The 22,546-nt window shown below is 38.7% G+C and overlaps 1 long non-coding RNA gene across 1 annotated transcript in view; it reads left to right on the forward strand.

The window, feature by feature from the left end:
- Positions 1-21,587, forward strand: part of LOC132013275 (uncharacterized) — a 196,433-nt gene extending 174,846 nt beyond the window's left edge. Inside the window, exon 4 of the long non-coding RNA XR_009402953.1 lies at positions 21,537-21,587. This is a non-coding gene — a long non-coding RNA (uncharacterized LOC132013275). The remainder of the gene's footprint in view (positions 1-21,536) is intronic.
- Positions 21,588-22,546: the final 959 nt, after the last annotated feature.

The following is a 22,546-nucleotide window of genomic DNA, read 5'->3' on the forward strand; positions in this document are numbered from 1 at the left end:
GCCTCATATAAATTACTTTTCATAACACCCCTATGAGATATGTACTAATAGTGCCTCTATTTTTAAGATGAGGAAACTGGAGAACACAGAGATTGAGTGAACACTCCCAAGATCAAAAAAAATATGGGTTCCTTAAGCTGGGATTTGAGTTCTGGAAACTGAGTTCCCGAGGTCACTGGGTACTCTTAACAAGTTCAGTGGTTTACAGTCAAGAGTGATACAATATCAGGAACTATTTGGAAATGGAGAGTGGGGGTCTTAGCCCATTCTAATGACTGGAGCACTACCATTCTCTGTGAGAGGTAGAGAGGGTAAACGTCTTTTGGCCAGTAGAACCATTATGCCACGAGGAACTGTCTTTCCTGGAAAGACATTAGTGCTCCCCTCCTTTAGAAATACCAAAATCTCAGCCATTTATTCGCTTGTATTAACCTTGCCAGGCAAATATTTAGTGACAAAGAAGGCACTGGTGAGTTTTGTGAACCCTGCCCTGTCTCCCTCTGCTTTCCGTATTTGCCTGCTTTCTGTATTTGCCTCATTACTGCCTGAGCTGGCTGTCAGAGTCAAATCTCGTGACATTGGTTTTGGGGGATAGGCAAACTTTTCGGGCTATCCTGAAATTCTAGTTATCAGCTATTGGTCAGTATAGGCAGAACATTGATTTGGATTTTATATTTCCATTTTGATTTCTCTTACAATAATACATATTCTACTTGTAAAATTAATTAATATAACATCATTGGGAAAATTATGAATGAACATGGGGCATTAAGTCAAAGAAGGAGAGGTAGAAATATCTAGGGTGGCTTGAAAACTTGCTTTGAGACAGGCAATCTCATAAACTCTGAAAAGGGATGGCCACACAACCAGTAAAGGACAGAGTCTGGATCTAGTGTCAGAGGTGAGTCTACAGCGCACCCTTTGACAATACACCAGGTTTCCTTTCAGTACTAGGAGTCAGAAAAACTGGCTTCTATCCTAATTCTGCATTACCTGGCTAAGTGATCCTAATTGGGGCATATAACTTCTCTTGAGCCTTGATATCAATATCTAAAAAAAAAAAAAAAAAACTAGAACACTAACGCCTCTCATTTATCTTACAATTGTTGATTTTATAAGCTTTTGCAGGGTAAATGGTTATTCTATTTTAAGGAAACAAATTTTGTCCTTATGATGTTGCCGGATTTATTGCTCTTAACTCCTATAATTACTTCTCTTTGTTGAAGAGATTTGCTAGGCCAGACATGAGGGGTATGTAGCTTTGACATTTTGGCTAGGTCTAGCACACAGAATCTACTAACAGTTCCCCTAAGTATCTGAGCCCACCGGGCTATGTGTCATACCATGCTAATTGCAGATAGACAGGGATGAAAGTTGACTTTCATGATTTGGTACCAGAGTTTGAGAGAGAGCAGGTTCGTTAGAATCAAACTGGCCTGGGTTTATATCCCAACTCAGCCGTTCTCTGGGTATGTCGTCGCCACCAAGCCTGAATTTAAATGTCATTTTCTCAGAGAGGCCTCACGGGGTCTCCCAAGTTAGCTTCATCCAGAACACTGGTTTTGCCCCATGATAAAACTCATATTTAGCAGTATATAGTGGGCATTTAATAAATACTTGAGAATGAATGTTGAATGAGTGTCGAGTAAAAAGTCATGTTTTGACTCCATTCCTATGAACTAGGCAAGAGGAAACTTTCTTTCCCACAAAAAAGAAAGTAAAAATGCTTCACCTACAGCCAGAGTAAACATGGTTACAATGTTAAATAGTGTAGTTATAGTCTGAAATGAGCTAGTTTGAAAGCAAATCTCAGATTCAAGTGAGGCTTTCTCTAGTTTAGAACCTGGCATTAGAGGGAACCATGAGGAAGCTAATGTTTAACCAAGGGTCTGTAATGAGCCACATACTGTGTGTAACAGGGTGATGCACATAAGATACTTGTTTAAAAATATGAAAGTGTGAATTTCCAAAGAGAAAAGCAAGGTTTGCTCTAACTGTTCACACACCGTAGTGGGCCTCCTTGCCTTCTTCTGAGTGGGAACTTTTGAGGCCACTACTGTTAGAAGGAAAAAGTGTGTGATGCTTATCTGTGTTCAGAACTAGAAAATGCCCTCTTCCGCTCCCTAGGTTGGCCCTGTTGTTGTTCAGGTGCTGCCTGTGAACAGACACCCACAGAAGACGGAAAAGATGAATCCGCAGATTGCTGTGTACACATGCTCTTCTAGGTGAGTGGCAAACCAGTGTTCGCAGTGTTGGTTCGACCAAGAAGTAACTACCCCATTTCGGGATGACCACACCTTTCTCAAAAGTGGCATGGGCAGGGCCGGGAGGAGCAGCATCAGGGAGGTACGAAGAGGACAGCTGAGTTCCTGTCCAGTATTAAGAGTCTGAAGATCCAGATTTTTGCCCAAGATCTATTGCTCGCTAGGATCCTCTATCAGCCTGTTCTCTCACCTGCAAAATGGGTGACTGAACATCCACACTTTTGTGTATTCATTTTTTTCATTCACTGAATATGCCTACAGCAAACACGTGTAATTTACATCAGAGACTATGCAAGACACTTGAATACACAGATCTGATTACTACAAACTGCTACAGTGAAGGAGTCAACCAACATCTAGTGAAGGAGAAAATTATGAAAGCAAACAATGAATTTAACAAAACTTCAAAAATTTGTATTGAGATACAGGAAGAGTGTTATGAGATCACAGAGGAAAAAGAGAATGTCTCATTCTGTCCAGGGGAGGGGAAGTTCTCAGTGAAGTGAAGATATTTGAATGTGTCTTAAAATATGTGTTAGAATGTGTCATATTAGCAGGTAGAGAAATGTGTTCAAGGCAGAGAATGTCCTAAACCAGTGAGTCACAGAATGGCACAATGCCTAGCCTAGAGTAGCCACATTATTTATCTTATGAATGAATAAATGTATGAAAGAACGAATGAGCATTTGGAGAAGCATAAAAAATGAATTGTTGAGGTGCCTGGGTGGCTCAGTTGTTTGAGTGTCCAACTCTCGATTTTGACTCAGGTCATGATTTCAGGGTCATGAGATCCAGTCCTGCATCAGGCTCAGTGCCCAGTGAGGAGTCTGCTTGGGACTCTTTCTCCCTCCCTTTCTGCCCCTGCCCTCTCTCTTTCTCTCTCTATCTCTTTCTCAAATAAGTAAATAAATCCTTTTTTTTTTTTTAAATACTTGTTCCTGGATGGACTGTACAAGATTTAGAGAAAATAGCAGAGTAGAGCAGAAATGTTTGAAATATGAGAAAGTTTGAGATAAACTTAAATATCCAAATAAATAGTTTTGACAGTATTGTGTTTTTTCCCTAACCTAATTTTTTCTAGCAATTGACTCAAACTCTTGTTTAAATCCCAAAGTGCTCTTTACACCTTTGAATATCCCCCATGTTTGAATTATGAACAATGATTTAGTTGGAGAAATTGATTGACACAACTGTAACTAATCAAGTAACAATTTCATAGTAAAGGGCTACAATTTTTAATTATAGGTTTGTTTATTAGTTGTTCCTTACTACTTATTAAATATACATTTATTAATAACCCATTAATTATTTTTTAAAATGTGTGTTAAGCACTTATTTACTCCCCAGGCATTGGGTTAGGACCTGGGCATTTAGTGATGAAAAGGCAATCATGCTTTCTGAATTGATGGATTTAGTTTATAGTCTGGTGGGTAGAGAAATGATATACAGATAAGAGTTCAAATCAGTAAATCAAATAGAGGTAAGTATTGGGAAAGAAAAGAACAGTGTGCTAGAAAAGAGAATTATGGAAATTGATGACTGAATCTAAACTAATTGATTATACAGTATGGTAAACATTACCTCCCTTGGTAGCAGATGCTACTTATTGCCTATGTATTGGCCGTTGCCTTTTTTCATTGCTGAAGCATTCCTGTTTATTCTGAAGTGACAGTACTCACAGCTCTAGTGGAATCACCGTGGCTGATCTATGTTTTCCATAGTAAACCCACTCTTCTTTTCCAGATACTCACTTTACAAGGGTGACCTGCCGTATAGTTCCTGCCACTGATACGTAGAAAAAGTCTTCAGAGGAGCTTCTAAGAAAGATTCCACATCTTTAAAAAAAAAAAAAAAAAAAAAAGAGAGAGAGAAAACCTGCTCTTTCACTTTGTTTCTTCATTGAAATCTTGGTAGGAAGTTGTCATGTTTAGAACTGCAGGAACCACAATGGTCTTAAGATGATCAAAAACCAACAGTCCGAGGATAAGTAGAAAACCTTTGGTCCTCAATGATGTGTTTTTCCTGCATTAAACTTAAAATTAAATATATCCAGATATGCAGTTATACTGGAAAATTAGATAGCTTTTTGAATCTAAGAATACAAGTGTTTTATTATTTGCAGCTGAAAGCCACGAAGTTGTAGGCTCAAAAACACAGGATTGTATCTATTTTTTTAATGGCTTTCCCAGTATCTTCCAAAGCACTTGGCACATAACTTAATAAACATCTGCTTAATGAGTGAATAAAGGATGGAAGGGATTAATGAAAATTGCATAGGCAGTAAAGGGTTATAGGAAAATCAATTTTGAGGTAGTTTAACCTCAACCAATCAGGTCTTCACAAGATTAGATTGAGGAGTTACATAGTTACATTGGATACAACCCTACCAGAATAATTAACTCAGTCCTGAGTGATAGGGGTTTGTTAATACAAGCACAAGATCTGCCTCACCAAAATTGTTCCGGAGGCAGTATTTCTCTTGGTTTAATTATAGGGTCAGAGAAATTAGGTTTTGTCCCCTCAACTTCTATATTTCACACTATATTTTCCTCACCTTCAAATTATAGAACTATTATGTCTCTCTTCCTATTAACACTTATGGTTAATATTATACAAGTCTTGGCTAGTGCAATAAGGCAAGAAAAATAAATAAAAGACACACAGACTAAAAAGGAGGAAGAAAAACTGTCTTATTCAGAGATAATATAATTGTGTAGAAAGCAAATTCAAAAGAATGTACAAACTATCAGACCTAATGATGGAGCAAAGTCATTGCCCATAGCAAAGTCATTGGCCATAGAGTTTTTATTCAAAAGTTGATTATAATTCTATGCACTAAGAATAGAAAATTGGAGACAATGTGAAAAATAGTAACATTTTCAATAGCATCCAAAAATATCAAATTATTAGGACTAACTCTAATTAAATTTTCCAAGATCTCCAGACTGAAAATTGAAAATCAATGCTGAGAGAAAATAAAGAAGACTTAACTACGTGGAGAGACTTACTGGGTTTATGGTTTGGAAGACTTAGTATTTCTAAGATATACATCTTCTCCAAAGTTATCTACGGATTCATTCCAATCCTGGTTAAAATCTCTGAATCTTTTTTTTTTTTTAATATGCAAGCTGTTCTAAAGTTTATACAGAATTGCAAAGAACTTAAAACAGCCAAAAAATTTTGCAGAAGGAAATTGGAAGACTTAACTGTCAGGTTTTGAGAAATTTTAGAAAGCGACAATTACTAACAGAGTGTGTACTGGTGCAAGAATAGACAGACTAATGAACAGAAGAGCATTCACACAAGCATAGTTACTTATTTATGACCAAAGTGCCAAGGCAATTCAGAGTAGAGAAAATGATGTCCTAAGTAAACTGTTGGGTAAGTAGGTGTTAAAAAACAAACCTTGACTATACCTAATTACCCCCCAAATTAATCATAGATGTGATTAACACAAAATGTGAAGGCAAAACTTCTAGGAAAAGAAAAAAGGTATGTTCATACTTTGGGGTACTAGAGATTTTTTAAACAGAACACAGGAAAGTGAAAAGGCAAGCCACAGTCTGAGATAAAGTTTTTATAATACTGTACCCTCTTATACCTGACGGAGGACTCAACCTAGAATACATTAAGAACCCTTAGAAATTAACAACAAAAGGACAAATACTCACTTTAAACATGAGAAAAAATAATTGTACAGGCATTTTACAATGATCATTTATCAGGAAAGTGTAAATCGAAACTACAGTGAGTTGCCACCCCATATTTATCAGAATCCCTTTAATTTTAAAAAGACAAACAATACCAAGTATTAGTAAGTTTGGGAAGTAACTGGAACTCTGTATATTGCTAGTTTAGAGTGTGAATAAACTAAACTACTTTTAAGAAACTATTGGAACTATCTACTAGAGGAAAATATTTGCCTACACTATAAGCCAGAAACCCTATTCTTAGATGTATACACAAGAGAAATGAAATATACTAAAAGGCATGCACAAAAATATTCATAACCACCTTGATTCATAATAACTGAAAACTGGAAAAAAATCAAACACCCATTACATGAAAATGAATCAATACATTATAATCTAATCATACAATGGAACATTACTCCGCAATAAAACCCAACTGCTGATAGATGCAAGAACATGGATTAAATTCACAACAGTTAGGCAGAGTGAAAGATGTCAGACACAAAAGAATATATACAATGTGATTACATTTATGTCAAGTTCAAGGACAGCGAGACCAGCTCTCTAGTGATAGAAGTCAGAATAGTGGTTATATCAGGAGATATAGTAGAGAAGAAACACAAGGCAATCTTTTAAAGTAATGGAAAGGGGACTCAAATGGAGCACTTGTGTGGCTCAGTGGGTTAAAGCTTCTGCCTTCAGCTCAGGTCATGATCTCAGGGTCCTGGTTCGAGTCCTGTATCGGGCTTTTTGGTTGGCAGGGAGCCTGCTTTCCCCCCCATCCCCAGCCTGCCTCTCTGCCTACTTGTGATTTTTCTCTCTGTCAAATAAAAATAAATAAATAAACAAACAAACAAATAAATAAAAATAAAGTGATGGAGGAGCACCTGGGTGGCCCAGTCAGTGGAGCATCCAACTCTTGATCTCAGTTCAGGTCTTAATCTCAGGGTCGTGGGTTTGAGCCCCACATTGGGGTCCGTGCTGGATCTGGAACCTACTTAAAAAACAAGTAAAATAAAGTGATGTTAATATTTTCTGCTTTGAGAAGAGTGGTGATTACAAAGGTGTGTACGGGTAAGCATATATTTAAGCAATTAGTAAGCTGAATGCTTAAGATTTGAGCATTTAATGCACCTTATTCATGTATTTTATACTTCAATTTAAAATGTAAAAAATTTGTAAGTTATTATATGTCACATTTCCTAAAACTGCCTCCCCCTTTCTCTCTCTCAATCTCTCTTTCAGTCTTGCTCTCTCCCCCACCCTGCCTCCCTCCTCCTATCCCTCCCTTTCATGGAAGGTAAGTCAAACCTCAGAGAAGTAAAGAAAATTCACATGGACAAATTTGGGTTAAGTAGGCTATTTTAACAGTCAAAATGAAGATCACAAAATCAAGTTGTACTTCAATTGCCTGCCTTGGTTATCTGTAACAAAGGCTCACTGGATAATTGCCCCAAATCCCACTTCATTTTATGTTATGTACTTTACTGTTTTCTGGTTTGAATACTAAGGAGGAGTTTCCAGCAGAAGACAAAAATAGCTTCCCAGTAGTAGTGGCCTTCACTCACCACGTTCAGGGGATACCAGAAAGATCATGGCGTCGGTCCAGTTCACTCACAGGGAGCGGCGTGGACTCCAGGCTGATCACGTAGCCCTCTGGGTCTCTCTGAACCCTCGCTTGAAACATGAAGGAGCTAGACCATGTGTTCTTAGATATCGTGTTTTGTTCTAATGAAATATAGTCTCTATTCTTCCATGTAACTAATATTTACTCAGTGTCTGCTGTAAACGAGGTGTGTCGTATGAGGGATTCCAATATAGGAGTCTAGTTCTACCTTATTCAATCATCGTTATGACTTTACTTTGTATAAAAGGAAAAAAAAAAAAAGAAAACAATATCAGTCATTTGATGCAAGGATTATCTCCCCACAACCTACCAGTAGGGTGGGATGAGACCTGAGGGTTCAACAGGCAATGGTAGCCATGATATCCGGCTTCTTTTAGAGGAGAAAATAGCCCCAAAGGCACTGGACTGGTAGGTTTCTTCAGTGTTCAGTTGAGTATTTTGGGTCTACTTCCTTCCTCTCACAGAGAGTACAAAGGCAACACCAAAACAGTGTGTGTGCTAGCCTGCGTGTGCACATGGACATAGGCACACACGTGTGTGTAAGGGTATTTACATGTATACTGAATGTGCATAGGTATGTATTTTATTTTGTAAACATGTATGTTCATGTACGTATGTGTTTCCTAGTGGTTGCATGTAATCATGTAGATATGTGTGATCTGTGTTTATATGTGTGAGTATGTGTGTAGGAGTGTGCGGGGGTGTACAAAAAAGCTGCCCCAGGCTTTATTTTATTCTAAAAGCTGAGTAATAACATTAAAAACATGAGTCAGAAAGGTGAAGGGTTAAGTGTTTACTGAATACAAAATTCATTCAGAAAACTGTGCTTTGTAACTGGTAAGAGGAAGTATTGACCCGTTTCTCGTAAAGTTACAATAGCCAGACTTGGAAAGGAAACCCCTCCTAGCTTGGAATTTTAGAGCGTTTCCTAGAGTTTGAGAGGTGTCCAATAAATGACCAGGCATTTAAACAAGAAGGGGATGGAGTTGGGAAACCTGGTGTTTAGAGCATGAACTCATTTTCCTTTCCATCCACTACCCCTTTCTCCATCTTTCATAAATAATTTTGAGAGGAAACGAATGGATTCATACCTAATATATTCTCCCTTATCTTTTGCCTTTGTTTTGTTTTGTTTTTCCATGCCCTATCTTCTAGTGTTCTCGTGGGGACCAGGGCATAGTACAGGAGAAACCCATAACCCTGAATTCCAGCTCCTCTTCCTTTCACTAAACAATCTCAGTTTCCTCATCTGTCAAGTGGGTATAATAATGGTACCAAAAGTGGTGGTTGTGCAGTAGATGAACATAAGCTTATAGCTTATAGTCTTTAAACTCTGTGGAAATAAGGAACATTCCTGGTTCGTTCATCTTTGTCTATCTTGTATTTAGTACAGTGCTTGGCACATGATACCTCCCTTAAAATATTTGCTAAATGATTGGATATATAAAAAGGTGACAATTCTTTAAATACACCATGAAGTGTTGTTATAAAGTAATTGGTGGTAGTGGGGAAAGAGAGGTACTAGGAGGGGACGTCTTTAATTTGTATTCTATGGGTAAATCAAGAGAAGGGGGAAAGCAGGAAGGAGATTGTGTGTGAGGGAGACAGAGGCTGGAGGCAGCAAGACAGACTGAGCCAGCTCACGCTCACAGAGGTGGATCTCCTTTACTGCCTGCCCTCCCTGGCTGCAAGCCTTCCCTCAATCTGTACCTTCAGATCTCTCACAAACACAAATCCCTTAATTGACCAACAGGGGGTGCTCCTCTAATGGACTTGGCACTGAAGTTGATTGCTGTGATCTGACCAGCCCATCAGGTGGGGAAAATAGAGACTTCTTGCAAATCAGGCATATCCAGGTTCATATTCCTACTCCAGTATATGCATAGTCAGATGCTAGTACTAATAGGATTTATTTATACAGGAAAAAAGTACAATATCAGACACTTAGAATTTTGTTGAAATAAAATACACAGCAGAACATAGAACTAATGATTGAATACCACAGTGTTCCAGTGAGCCTTACCACAGGACAGAAGACTGGTGGCAATCCAGGTGAGTACCCAAAATATTCAGCATTTTTCAAGATGATTTAGCTAAATTTAGCAGAGTAAGCTGCACACATCCTCTTTCCCACCCCAAGCCCTACACTTTGGATTCCAACAGTCATTCACTATCTTACTTGAACTATTTGCCATTATTTACTGTACAGTTTTCTCCTTGTTTAGGCATCCATTTACAATTTCCTTAACTGACCGCATTTCATAAGCCTCACATATGCTTTCCCCAGTAAGTAGTTGTCAGGCTTGTTTAGGAGCTCAAGGCTCAGGGATACACGGGACAGAATCTTTTTGCTTCTGAAGCTTACCAATACAGTGACTGCTTTATTGTAACTGACAAGCTGCACCAAGTTCTTCCTCTGTTGTAAACACCAAGCAGAGGCTTTGAGGCCCTTTGTCTCATTTAGTTCCCACCACAGCTCTATGTGGTAGGTACTCTCATTAGACCTGTTTTCAAGATGAGGAACTAGGGGTAAAATGGTTCCATAACTTGTTTAGAACAGTCACGTTCCTGATGAGAGATTCAAATTCAGTCTGACTCTCGAATTGCAAGTCACTTCTGTACTAGAAGAGAAATGAATGAAGTGGCCCAGGTCCATATAATGGCTACATCAGTTCAGGGAGAATTTCCTGGTCCAGGATCATTCCATCTGGGTCTTGAAAATAAATGGAAGCATGCAGTTAAGGAAGAGAAGTGAAGGCATTCTAGGAGGAAGAGAGAATTTACTAAACATCTCAGAATTATAAAATTTCCTATTATATTCTGTATTGCGATGCCAAGGTCATTGGTGCAAGTCTTTCTCCTCCCAGTGGAGTTGAGTGGTGGTGAAGGGACATGGGTGGCAATGAGGTTAACAGAGTCTAAACTTTCTCAGTGAAACTTGAATGACCACCTTCTCAATGCCAAAGGAAAACTGTCTTGGTGCATGCTTTGGATTTGAGAGCTGGGTTATTTAGAGCTGAAAAAGTGAGTAAGTTGGATGATTGTGCTAATTACTTGTATCAGATCAGTGCTTCAAGGTCATAAGGCAAATTTTGTTGTGTGGCTCAGGTGTGACCTCAGCAACTGTGCTTAAAGTCAGTGCAACCTGTTTTCCGCAAGAGGAACAGATCTTCAGTGCTTAAGATGGAACACAGGATAAAGATGTGTAAATTCCTGGGCAGTAATTAAAGGGCGGAAGGAAGATAGGTAGCCTTTTCCAACTGTCCACATTTAGCCAGAAATGTGATACCTTCAACAGCTTGTCATACCCTGTGGAATGGGATGGAAGATACGGTCTTCCTGTTCCCATTGCCACGGGATCTTGGGAAACAAATCCTAGGCATACAGAGCTATGGATGGGAAGTCTCCCAGCAAACATATTTATTTGGAGGAAGACACTTTACGCAATCCAACAAGAGGGATATTTAAGGTATATTATCTTTTCCTTTTCTCCATGCAGGTTATCTAGTTGTCAACTTTCTCATTGGCTACATTCTGTACTTACAAAGGAATAATCTTCACATGACAATTTGGGGATTTTTGTTGGTTGGTTTGTCTGTTTCATTTTTTTAAAGTAGACAGCCTGATGATTTGATATCCATAGCCATTGTAAAATGATTACCAAGATGAAGATAATTAACACACCCATCACTTCACAGAGTTTACATAGGTACCTCCTTTTTCTTTGGTGAGAATGCCTAAGACTCACTCTCACCAACTTTCAAGCGTACATATTATTAACTACAGTCACCATACTGTTTGGTAGATCCTCAGAACGTATTCTTCTTAGAACTAAAAATGCTCGCCCTTTGTCCCACATCACCCACATGACATTTTGAAAAAAGTCTCTGCCCACGAGGCATGGTACATGAACTAGGCTGGGAAATTGTGGCAACAATGAAAGATATGTGGGTGTCCTCACCTCTGCTGTCTCAAAATGTCCAGCTCTCAGGTTGAATGTTTTCCCCCATGAAAACCCCATTAAAAACAGAAACCAGAACTATGAACTAAAAGAAAAATATCTATTTGAATTTTTCTTCCGGTGAACTGCCTTTTTAGCTATTTTAGTACATTTTCTTGGGTGGCTGAAGCATAGCAAACAGAATTGTGTTCCTTTCCCACAGACATCATATTTCTTCGAACAATACATGGAATGACACGCATTGCAGGGCATTTAACCTACAATGCCAAAGCCACTGGAGGGAACATGGATTGGGGAGAGGGAAGAAGCAAGGGGTACCATTCCACTTGGTGTTCTGTTTCTCAGAGGTCACCAGGTAGCATCACATGATATGTGAGAGTTTCCTGGAAGAGAGTCTTTTCTCCCTATACTGACTGCCATCTCTACATCCCACTAATCCTGGATGTCAAGTGAGCAAGATCACCAGTGCTGAAGGCTGAGCAAATACTATGGCTACATCATATGCAGCTACATCAAATGCAGAGTTGAGAGCCAGACAGAAGGTCAAGAACCTATCTGAGTCAGCCCTTTGATGAATAACAGGTGACAGGTTACAATGCTGGTTTTGAAGACCAGGCAACTGGGGCCCAGAGGTGTTTAGGCATCCTCTTCTCCTCCAAAAGGCAGTCCCTGTAGGAAATGATTCTCTCCATTATCACACAAACCTCCTCAATGTAAAATCAGCATTGTAGCCAAATCTATAGCTATGGAAAACATGAGATTTTCCCTCTGCACACACACCTTTGAAGAATGTCCTACAAATGTGGAACAGGTCATCCCCCCTGGGCATTCGCTGTGGGACTTCCTAATACTCAGAGCAACGTAAGCAAAACTGCCTCACTTTGCATAGCTGAATTCGGAACTGAGGAAGATCATATCGAATGTTCTGTTCTTTTTGGTAGCCAGATATTTTTAAATACTCTTTTTTTTTACATGTTATAAAAATAATACATGCCTATTATAAAAATAAAAGATAAATATAACAGAGCTTCTTCAAAAACACAATGCTGTAATTATAAAAATCACTATTAACATTTCAGCATCCAGCAAGAGTCAGCAAACTCTCTAAGAACCAGAAGATAAATACTGAGGCATTGAGGAGTGATGGTCTTTATCACAACAACTCAATTCTGCCATCATAGCACAGAAACAGCTATAGACAATACATGCAGAATGAGTGTCTGGGTTTGGGTTATTTACAAAAACAGGGAGCAGAATAGATTTGGGGCCAAATAGATTTGGCCCATGGGACATAGTTTCCCAACACGTGACATATAAATTTGGACATTTTCTATGCATACCACATCATGGATACAACTGTGCATCCTGCTGTTTTCACTTGATGTTATTATAACAATACTTTCTCAGGTTATTGAACATCCTTATTGAAGATGCACTAACCTGTTGTACATTAATCCTTTTATGAATAAACTAAAATTTGCATGACAGTAGATACCTAGATGTTTTACAGTTTTCTGCTGGTTTTATACACCTTGATAAACATCCATGTGTATATTAGATTTTTGTCTGGCTTTCAGGTTGTTTCCGTAGGACAGATTCCTGGGAGTGGAATTTTTTAAATACTCTTAAAAAATATTGTCAATTTTTTTTTAATCTCAAAAGGCTTCAAAAATTTACTCCCAGAACTGTGTGAAATTGTTCAGTTCTCCACAACCATACCAACACTGAATATTACCATTTTGTAAATCATAGTTAATTTTCTAAAAGCCAGAATATTAAGTGAAGAACTGTACAAATATGGTACTCGGATCACTAGCCTTTCTCATCCTTTACTCACGTAGATGACTCTACCAGAAGGAAATGCTGAGATCAGGGGCCCCCCTCTTCCTCCTTTCCTGCACTCTCTAAATCTACCCCCCTCTTCTGCTCCAGGCAGAGGGGAGGGCAGAGAATGGAACCTATTATCTTTCTGAATGTTCCTTCCCTCTTCCTGCCCATCTCACATCTGGACTGAATACAAATCCCCTGGTTTCCTGTTTCCCCACGAAAGGTCCCAAATGTCAATTCCAAATTAACTCTTTTTGTGCTTTTTTTGGTTTTCTATCTCAACTCCAAACTTTATCTTTACCAATATTTTCTTATTGTCTCAAAATGGGTTGTAATGAGTTCTGCCTTTTTTAGATTCCCCCATTCAGCCACTCTTGATTAGTTGCCTTCCCTGAGGCAGACAGTTCACGTGAACATGTGAAGAGGCATTGCAGGCAATATAGAGTAGTGAGGTCTGTGGTGAAGGCTGGCAAATTCAAAATCTTTCAACAACATACCAGCCCAAGAAGTTTCCAGTGTATTGACTGGATCAAGCTCACTTGGTGTTATACTTGCAACCCTGGGTCTACCTAATAAGCTTCTTCTACCCAAATATCTTCTGCATTTTTTCCCAGATACTGGTTAGGGTCAGGTACATTAGCCTAGAATTTTATATGAAACTGATTATGACCAAGGAAAAGCCATTTAACCTCTATAAGCCTCTATTTCTTCATCTGTGAAGCAGGAATAATAACACTTTTCTTAATAATATCTTGATAATAATGGCTAGTTTGAGTAGTAAATATGATTCCACATTCTTATAGCTCTGTTGCTCCATTCTCTTTTATCCGCACTGCCACTGACTTACAGTTGTCAAAACAATTGCTCTTTAAGTCTTAGAGTGTCTTTCCATTCCAGCCAGGCATAAAGGCCTTCACAACATGCCCTTGCCCCACCGTCCTTGGCTTCTTGACTCCCCCATCTGTTTTGGGAACCCAGACCCCTACCGAACTCAACTATTCCCATGCACATTTTAGCATAGCGAGTCTTTGACTAATCAGGATCTTTTATTTATTTTTTTTTTCTTCTCAAATGTCCTTTCCTTGAAAACATTCTTAATTAAGAAACGCTCAAATATCGCCTGTGTGATATCACCTCTCTCTCTCATATACGATATCCCGCCACACCAGGCCCATAGTCCTTTACATATGGTGGCACTGGAGCACTTCAGTCTCCTAACAAATATTTATTGACCACCTAGTATGTATCAGAACTGCTCTAGGCACTGGGAATACAGCTGTGACCAAGATATACGTTTGTTCTTCTCACACCACTTACAATAGCTTCTGCATTTTGATTATTACATTATTTAGAAGTCAAGGGCCTCCCTCCCAGCCTGGGACCTCCATGAGGAAGAGGGTGATGTTCCATTTGTCAGACACAGCGTAGGTGCTAAGGGGATGTTTATGGAATGACTGAATGTTTTGTTGCCAACAGGAAGCAGTGACCTTCTTGAGAACAGGACAGTGATTCACCTTTGTATCCCCCACAAGCAGCCCGCACAGAACCTGGCACCATAAATCTTGAGTAAATGAATGCAGGAGGAAATGAACAACTGACACCATATTGCCTCCTGACCCCCTTTCCTTAACTCTTACCAAAGAAAACAAAACCCAGCAAAATATAAGGAGGAAAACTATCTCCCAAACTAATGCTTTATTTTATTTCCAGGAATATGTGAGCTCTCTAAGTTATAAAAGTCTATATGCTGTACCCATGATCCTTTGGTGATGGCTAATTTTTATGTTATCTCTTGGCTAAGGAAGCTGGGGTGAGGGAGGGATCACTTCTGAGCCTTTTCCATAAGATGGAGAAAATAAAGCATACATAAGTGTGCTGAGGTATAATGAAATAAAATACTTGAAAGTACCTATCTCCTAGCACAAAGTAGGTATTTAAGACATGTTCTTTTTTTTTCTCTCAACTGTTCTAATAATCTAGTGTGACAATAAATTTAAGCTTGCTTTCATGAAAAGTCCCTCTTATTTTTCTTCCAGTCAAACGCACAGGTCCTTTGTTCAAGAGAGTCATGTGTATCTGCTGACCCTCGGAGAATTCTGAATTTTCTCAGTGCACAGGGTGGTGTTGTGATAGGATGGCAGCTCATTGTGTTAACTGGCTAAATGTTAAGTATGTTTTGCTCTCAGTGTTCCTGGCTTGAATTCGCTCATTTATTTAACACATATCTATGAAGGACTGGCCATGTGCCAGGCACTGTACTAGGCATTATGCACAGCAGAAATCGAAGCCCTGCTCTCATGGAGCTGCTTAGAGAATCAAACAACAAATGTATACAATTTCTCTGTAAAAAGAGGATGAGTGTGACAGAGGGAAATAGAGGGGAAGAGGAATGAATATGCTGGAGAAAGCTGGGTCAGGGAGGTGGAGGTGGGGAGAGATTGAATCTCTGCTCGACAACCCGCAGGATGAGTAACAGTAACCCTGGGCAGGACAAACTCCCTAAATGTGAGGTCCTGGGCCAAATGAAAATGTAGACCTGCTCTTCAAAACATCAAGTCAGGGGCAGGAAAGCATAAGGCCAGATGTGGGTCCTAATAAGTGCCAACACTCTCCTGGTATGGCTGCACAGGTCCCAAGCCTGTGAGCCAGCCCTGACTTTGGGCAATCTAGCAGACTTTATTCTGCTTTGTTTTTTAAATAGGAAGAGACTAAGAAATACTGACACTTTTGATAAAGGACATTAGATCTAAAGCTTTTTGCCCCCAAAACACCTTGGATCGTGTTCTTTTTCTAGTTTTCAGGGACTCCTGGGAAGGTTAAGCTTGCTGAAGTTCTAAGAACCTTCTGGAATGTTATATAAGAGTGTGTATAAGTGCATATGCATATTTGGTGTGTGTAATGTGTGTATGCGTTGGATGGTATATATGTGATTTCATACACATGTATGTGCACATATGGTATATTTGGGGTGTGTGATGTGTGTATGTGGGGGTATGCATGTGATTGTATGTGCATGCATGTGCATGTGTGGTATATGTGGGGTGTGTGATATGTATGGTGTATATGTGCGATTACATGTGCATGTGTGGTATATGTGGGGTGTGTGATATGTATGGTGTGTATGTGCGGTTGCATGTGCATGTGTGGTATATGTGGAGTGTGTGCTATGTATGGGATGTGTGTGTGTGTGTGTATGTGAAATTACATGTGCATGGATGTGCATGAGTGGTGTACTTATGTGTGTTTTTCCACTAAGAAGAAGGCCCATAGTCTTCATCATATTTTCAAAAAGGCGCATGACCACTTTTTTTTTAAAGATTTTATTTATTTATTTGACAGAGATCACAAGTAGGCAGAGAGGCAGGCAGAGAGAGAGGGGGAAGTAGGCTCTCTGCCTGATGCGGGGCTTGATCCCAAGACTCTGGGATCATGACCTGAGCTGAAGGCAGAGACTTTAACCCACTGAGCCACCCAGGCGCCCCAAGCTCATGACCACTTTTAAAGGGTTAGGAATCATTTACCTAAAGAAATTGAATCAGAAATTTCACTGACCCATAGGGAAGCAATACTATTAATTCCTACCATATGTGACTCCTACTGTATGACATGTTCATATTTCATCTCATCTGAGCCAAGACAAACCAGTAGACTAGACAGAGCAGGAATCCAAGAGCAGTTTTTCTCCCTGATCTAAAATATATGTTCCTAAACATCCTGGCCATTGGAGGGCATCGCTGTTTACCCCTTTGGTCTCAGCTGTTCTCCTGAAAGCAGCAAATCAAGGGGCAGAACTTCAGTTTGACCTTAAACTATTCAACTCCACTTAATTACCCATTGTCGTGGAAGCACATAAATACAGGATGTCCCCTCACTCTGCCATTCTGCTTTGCATCATTATCAAAAAGACAAATGTAATTCATGTCCAATTACTCACTCACCGCAAGGTCAGAATATTTATTTTTATCTTACTTGTGATGTTTAGGATTAGTGATATCAGTATTTATTCATGGCTAACCTAAATCAAACATCCTGTTGATATCTATAAAGGGCCATATAGTTATTGTCACAGGTATGCTGAGTCACACAGCTCATACAAAGTTTATGAGTTGACAGGGAAAAGGCTATGGGGAGGGGAGATAAGTGTGCAAGTGTCTTGCGAAATACCCACATTGTTTATTTATATTGCCCATTTATTGAACTTGATAGATGCTTGGGAAACCGAAGCTAATTAGAAACAAAATAGTGAGGATTGTTTTAAACTGTTATTATTGATTTTAAAGTTGATGGTGGCGGTGACTTTTTGGTTAAAGTTATCAAATACTCGCTTTAGAAACTGTTTTCTCTTTCTACTGGTATAGGGCCTTGACCAGCTAGAGGAAGACAAGGAAAGAAGTAGAAGAGATAGGGAAATTCAGGGGGTTCATGTGACTAAGATTAATTTGTTCAGAGATCCAGAGTAGCAATAACTGCTGTCTTTCCGAGACTCCTGCGGTCACTAACTGAGATTAATTTAAAGAGGCTGTATTGAAAGGAAGGACCCAAACATTTAGAAAGAGCAGGATTCGATGGACCTGATTCCTTTTCCCATTCAGATTAGTCCAGTCAAATATAGTTCATTGTCTTTACTTTATAGTTTATTGTCATCAAAACATATCAGCTAATTTCCTGAACTTCTCATCAATTCTCTGTCTTTGCAGACCTCACTCTTGTAGGTTGTGCCTGCTAGTCTTTCTTTCCTTGCTCTATTAATCCATCTATATTAATGGAGTACTTACACACACATATAGTTTTTCTTAACCCATTCTATTGTTTCTTGTGGTGTCCTTAGATAAGCAGCCTAGGAATCAGGCTTCCAGATGAACTTTTGCTAGGAGTAAGCAGCTATGAGACTTGGACAAGTGTTTTATTGCTGAGCCTCAGTACCCGCCATGTATGAAAGAAAGATGTGAAATCACATAATTTCTTTGGTATCTTCCTAGTCCCTCACTCTGTATTTCTATACTTTTCTATCTAGTTTCTGCCGAGCACATGGTCATTAGTAATGGGACAGTTTGACTCTTGACTTAATGGGACAAACCAAGCTAGGGGATTTGTGAACAACTTTAGAGTCTCTAGTGAACAGCAAATGAAATATGAGTCATTGATGTGATAAAGTCTCCAAAAAGGTAAATGTGATGTTTGAATACATGGAAATATGTTGGGTTTTATAATATGAAATTTCCATGATGGTAGATTTAAAAATGGTTGAATAAAGGTAATTTCATAAGGGTCATAGTCTGTGGAGTGAGATAGAAGCAAGAAACACCTGCTTTGCTGTGTTCTATTCTGCTCAGCTCATATTCGATGCCACACCAAACCAAACCAAACCAAACCAAACAAACAAACAAACAAAAAACAGTAAAAGACCAGAAGAGAGACACATTCAGGAGATGCAGACAATGTTGGAAGGGGATTAAAAGGATGTCTTTGTGATGGAGAAAAAGAGGGGGATTTTTAGAGATGTTGGTAGCCTTCTAGTATTGGAAAGTTATACAAAAAATAAAAGATTCCTGAATATATTCAGAAATATATATATATATATATATATATATATATATATATATATATGAAAAACTAAGATAGTGACTAGAAAGTTTAAGAAGACTCAGATTCATGTAAGGAGGCATTTTGGGGGCAGAGCTACCCAGAATTTGAAGGTGCCATCTCAGCTGGTTTTCAAGGTGCCCTCACTGGAGTCCTGTAAGTCCAAGCTAACCACAGCTGCTCCAGAAGCACAGGACTGTGGGTATCATCCAAGGGCATCCGTCTGGGGTAGGTTTGCCTTCCAAGCAACATTTGGAAATGTCAAGAGATATCTTTGGTTGCCCCAAGTCTGGGTGGGGTAAGATGGTACTACTGGCATCTGGTGGGTAGAAGCCAGCGATTTGCTAAACATCCTATAATGCACAGGACAGCCCTCCAACAGCAAAGAATTATCTGGTCCAAAGTGTGCCTAGGTTGAAAAACCCTAGTCAATAGAATTTGATAAAGATGTTTCATTCCTAACATCCCCAGAGCTGGGAAAAAAGAGAGAAAGAGAAGAAAGAGAGAAAGAGAGAAAGAAAGAAAGAAAGAAAGAAAGAAAGAAAGAAAGAAAGAAAGAAAGAAAGAGAAAGAAAGGAAGGAAGGAAGGAAGGAAGGAAGGAAGGAAGGAAGGAAGGAAGGAAGGAAGAAAGAAAGGAAGGAAGGAAGGAAGGAAGGAGGAGAAACAGAAAGATCTATAAGAAAAATGGTTGTAGGGGCTCCTGGATGGCTCAGTCATTAAACAGCTGACTTCGGCTCACTCATGATCCCAGGGTCCTGGGATCGAGCCCAGCATTGGGCTCCCTGCTCAGCGGGAAGCCTGCTTCTCCCTCCCCCACTCCCCCTGCTTCTGTTGCCTCTCTCACTGTGTCTCTCTCTGTCAAATAAATAAATAAAATCTTTTTAAAAAGATGGTTGCATAAGCAATTGTTTTAAATGGCATTTTAAAAAGAATGGTAATGACATGCAGAGGAACAATTATGAAAACACACCTACACTGGAAATACAATTTCAAAATATTGCTTTGAGAGTGATTATCTCTGATTAGTGGAATTTTTCATACTTTGATTTTCTTTTGTTTGTTTGTTTGATTATTTTTCTTTGTTTTCCCAGTAGTTATAAAATACAGGTACTGCTTTTAAATTTAAAGGAAAGAAAAAAATCTAGTTGAATTCTGAAAGCCTATTATGCCCCTGAGGATCTAATGGCACATGGTAATAAGAACGGTAATGGTAACTTCACTTTAGTTGGCAAGCATATGTTGAGATAGGCTAGCTCATTCACTCCCTGTCAGAATGTAAATTGTTATAACCCCTTTGGAAGACAATTTGGCAATATTACTACAGAGCCTTAAAAATATTCATAGCCTGTGACCCAGCCATTCTACTTCTGGGAAGCTAGCCTAAGGAAATAATCAAAAATAGGCACAAAGATTTATGCACAAAGATGTTCATTTAAGCATGATTTATAATAGTCTAAAATTCAATTTATAATGGCTACAAATTGAAAACAGCCTAAATGAATAGAAGTAGGTGAATTATTAACCAAATTATAATAAATCCATTTGTTGTAAAACATAGCCATTGAAAATAATGTTTACAATGACAGTTTGATGATGTGGGAAAATAATTACAATACACAGCTAACTTTAAAATAATAAGAATCTAAAATACATTAAAAAGATAACCCCCAAAATATGAGTATACAAAGGAACAAAAATGTTTGAAAGGGAATATGTTAATATATTAAGAAAGGGTAAACATTTTTAAACTGTAGGATATGAGTGGCTTTTATTTTCTTCCTTATATTATTTCTGTGTCATTTCCAAATTGTATACTATGAAAAATCTAACTGTTATAATCAGATAAAAACACTGGTAAGGTTTATCAGATGCCATGCTCTGAGTCCATTGCCATTGTGCATTTAAAGACTATCATCTCATTTAACATTATAACTACGGTGGGTATATCATGACCATTTCATAGATGAGAAAACTGGTATTAATCCTCTTCATCTTCCATGTCCCATCTTAGATATTGTTTCCTCTAAGAAGTCTTCCTTGACCTTCCAAATCTAGTTAATTTTTTTTCCCCCAAGTTTCTCATTGTCTTTCTGGGGTTTTTTGTTGTTGTTGCTGTTGGTGGTGGTGGTGGTGGTTTTTATTTTTTTTGTTTGTTTGGTTGGTTGGTTGGTTAGTTGGATTTTTGTATAGGCGGTGCCTAGCAAGTATACAAAACAAAGTATTTGTGGACTGAATGACTAGACAAATTAATAACTCACCAACACTGGTGAGCAGTAGGGTTGGCCAGTTTAGGCTCACTTCAAAGTTGATATCGTCACCAAATGCTCCAGATGGATTGTGGAGAAAAACAAAAGTTCATTTCTCAGCACCTTTCTCAAGGTTCAGAACTTGCTGTTGAAACAGAATGGAGCCTGTACTGGAAGTTATACATTTATCCATTTCTAAAGGCCTGAGGGCCTTCAAAGAGCAGCATGAATTTTTTTCTGTGAATCGTGAGCAATTTCACAATGCTTAACATGGTAGCTGGTAATGATTATTGCTCCTGTTCCCCTTTGAAATTTCATGTTTGTTTACTTAACAGGGCATTACTAATCTAGAGGAAGCAAGTGGGTGAAGAACCACATTTGCAAAGAGGACAAGAGATTAATGAAAAGAAGTGGAGGTATGTGTAGGTGATAGTGTTTCTATAAGGCTCTGTTCAACCAGGATGATTTAAGGGCAAACCTTGGCTGGCTGGTCATAATAAGAGCCAGATTATGGAGGGGATTTACGTGGCAATTACCATGGTCCTTGCTAGTGGGTTACAATGTTTTAGGGCTCCCTAGATACTTAAGATTAATGTCTGAATCAGTAATGTTATTGTTGCAAGATCTCAGTATGATGGGGAGCCATTTGAGACAGGAATTTTTATCCCTTATCAGAACATAAAATATCTCATATTCTGCAAGAATACCAATGCCTATGGCCTGTAGCTGCCCTCAAAATGGGTTAAGCATCACATTGATTGGTTTTTTTTCCTTGGCAGCTAAAAATACATAAATCAGTCTAGAGCTACTTTTGCTCATCCAGGTAATATGATTAAAGTGGGAATTAGACATGTTCAGTCATTCAGAGATGAGAGACTAAAATCACCAACCTGAGTAAGGCAAATGATTATAGAGAATTTACTATGTAAATGGTAGATCAGGACTGCAATTAAGGACTTTTCCATGTACCCCAAAGAGAGCAGATCCACAGCATTCTCTGCAAACTATGCTTCTATCTTAATGTATTTATTGCCAATGGGATCTTAAACCCAAAGGAGTTTAGGGAATAGATGTGTTAAGTGCTAAGTATACATCTGACCAAGATTAATCTATTGAATCAACAATTCCCAGGGATCACACTGTAAGACCACTAAGAGAGCTAATTGATTTCTCAATTAGTGTGTTTCTTCAAAGTTTAATATCTGTTAAAGGGGGAAGTTACAATGGAGAAGGGGAAAAGTGTGAGAAGCTCCCCCTCAAGAAAGTGGTCAAAACAAGTGATACTTACTAATAAATCAGTTTGAGATCCAAATCATCCATCCAATGGGATTAATGATTTAACTTC

The sequence above is a fragment of the Mustela nigripes genome, chromosome 3 (assembly GCF_022355385.1).
Source record: "Mustela nigripes isolate SB6536 chromosome 3, MUSNIG.SB6536, whole genome shotgun sequence".
NCBI classification, from domain to species: domain Eukaryota; kingdom Metazoa; phylum Chordata; class Mammalia; order Carnivora; family Mustelidae; genus Mustela; species Mustela nigripes.